Source organism: Orycteropus afer, unplaced genomic scaffold, assembly GCF_000298275.1.
Source record: "Orycteropus afer afer isolate SDZICR_OR568_19922 unplaced genomic scaffold, OryAfe1.0 scaffold00962, whole genome shotgun sequence".
NCBI lineage: Eukaryota > Metazoa > Chordata > Mammalia > Tubulidentata > Orycteropodidae > Orycteropus > Orycteropus afer.
In genome coordinates, this window is record NW_006922549.1 from 299,238 (window position 1) to 302,061 (window position 2,824).

Sequence of the window (2,824 nt, forward strand, 5' to 3'; positions counted from 1 at the left end):
ACACGGTGGCTGCGATGATGGGCTCAAGTATAGCAGGGATTGTGGGGCTGGTGCGGGAGTGGGCAGTGTTTCGTTCTGCTGTGCATGGGTTGCTATGAGTCAGAAATGACTTGATGGCACTTAACAACAACAACAACAACAAGATGAGCATAATCCAAGCCATGGTATTTTCTTTACCCTTATATGCATGTGAATGCTGGAGAATGCCTAAGGAAGACTGAAGAGGAGTTGATGCTTTTGAGTTGTGTTGGCGAAGAATACTGAAAGTACCATGGACTGCCAGAAGAACAAAAATATCTTCTGGATGAAGGGCAGCTAGAATGCTCTTTGGAAGCAAGAATGGCCACACTAGGAGATTCAAAATGGAGTCTTGCCAGTGAGCACCGTGTTTTTTCCCTCCGGCATCTAAGAACTTTAAGAGCTAGGTACAACAGTTTGAATTGAGATTTTTGGTGCTCTGAACAGCTCACTGATGCAGATTGCACCAAACACAGAAGAGCAGAATTGGAGGAAAGGTACAGGGAGATTTTTTTCTAGGAAACAGATACTGCTGGAAGATGAATGGACACCTAAGAGACACCATTGGAAACCTTTCTGGGGCAGTCACTGTCTGCTGGGTGGAGGCAGCAGCCTGAGATCCCCGAGCCAAGAACAAGGTCAATTATAGCAGCTTACCAATGACCAATAAAATATTCCAGCAGGCAGCGGCAAAGACCTGTCTCCAGCGGGTGATTCTGTCGGTAATTTGGGAGGTGAGGGGGCAGCGGACATGGACACCATTGCTCTCACACAGGTGAAGATCTCACTGGTGGACCAGAAAGGCTAACTCCCTCCCCTCCCAGCAGATTACAGAGGGGGTTTGGGTCAGACTGGGAGACACCATGCTTTTCTTTCCCATGGTTATTGGGACCACAGATCACTGGCAATTACTCCCCCGAATCCACCACAGCTAAAATTGCATATATCTTTGGTGCTGGAGGTGGGCGGTATCGCAGACAAACTCCAGAGCTGACCATTGCCGGTCGGGTGGGATTGCATCACCACCGTGGGCAGACGGGGAACGGAGAGCAGAAAAACCACAGCTTAGCGCGCTCACTCGAATTTTGCCCTGGAGCCATGCTTTGGCACTGTGGGGCCGCAGAGGCAAGGACTTTGAATGTGCATGAAATTGGCAGAAATTTGTGACCCTCTAATAATACGAATCTTTCCTGAGATTGAGCCGCGGTCTTGCAAATAAATACGTCATAAGTAAGACCTGCTCAAGCACTCCCCCGAGTCCAACACACCTGAAATTGTTCACATCTTTGGCCCTACAGGTGGGCAGTATTGCAGACAAACTCCAGAGCCGACCACTGCCAGTCAGGCGGGATTGCATTACCACCACAGGCAGACGTGGAACAGAGAGCAGAAAAACCACAGCTGAGCACACTCACTCGAATTTTGCCCTGGAGCCATGCTTTGGCGCTGTGTGGCTGTGGAGGTGGGGGCTTTGAGTGTGCATGAAATTGGCAGAAATTTGTGACCTTCTAATATATGAATCTTTCCTGAGATAGAGCTGCAGTCTTACAAATAAATACGTCATAAGTAAGAGCCTGCTCAGGTACTCTCCTGAGACCAACACACCTGAAATTGTGTGCATCTTTGGCATGGCAGGTGGGCAGTATCACAGACAAACTCCAGAGCCGTCCATTGGCGGTCTGGCTATATTGAGTCAGCACCACGGGCAGAAGGGGCACAGAGAACAAAGAAACTGCAGCTGAGCCCAGTCCCCGAATTTTGCCTTGGAGCCACGATTTGGCACTGTGGGGCTGCGGAGGTGGGGCCTTTGAGTGTGCCGGAAATTTGTGACCCTCTAATTAGGAATTTTTTCCTGAGGTCGAGCCATGGTCTTGCAAATAAATACCTCATCAATAATATCCAGCTCAACGCCCTAGAAACCAACCCTACCAACACTAAGCTTTCCTTCGTCTGCTCCCATCTTCTCCACCAATAACTTCACTCATTCAATAGAAGAAACCATATTCAGCCAATTACCATAAAACCTCACGCTTCGAACTCTAAACCCGCTGTATGAAAAACAGAAACACATATCCACACTACACACAGTGTTTCCACCAACACAAAGAAAACAGCAAAGCGAACCAACACACCTGAATCAGTATTAAAATAAAACACACCAGCTTCAGCTTTTCAAAATATTAAACAGTAAAACCAAGACAAAACAAATCAACATGTAACCAGCACCTGGAGACAACATAAAGAGACAATGCTCTGCCAGATTCCAAGGGCTTAAGAAGACGTTCTACTTTCCAGTAACCCCAAGGACTCTCTGAACCGACACTACACAACTGAAAAGGTCTTACTTTACATCTTCTTATTTTTATCTTTCTTTCTTTTCTTCTCCAGTGACTAACCTCGTTACTTGTTGGGTTTTTTGGTTTTGTTTCATTTTTGCTTTTTTTCCCCCTCTATTCTGTTTGCTAGTTTGTTTTCTTTCATCATTATTCTCCTTCTCTACCTTTTTTCTTTTAGTGACCTATCCCCAGATATTACATATTTACCTATTTTCTTTTTCTTTTCTCCACATTTTTTTGGGGGGGTGGGTATTGTTCCTGTGTGATTTCAGGGCATATTTTTTTGTCTATGTGCTTTTAGTTTTTTTTATGTTTATTCAATTGTAATTTTTGCCTAACTGAGTGGGAGACAACAACAGTCCCCATAAGATACAAGTAACCCACATAGCCTGCAACTTCACTTACTGAGCAAGAGCCAGCACCTCCTTCTCTACCAGCAGGCCAACGATAAGAAAAGAAAAAAAAAAAAA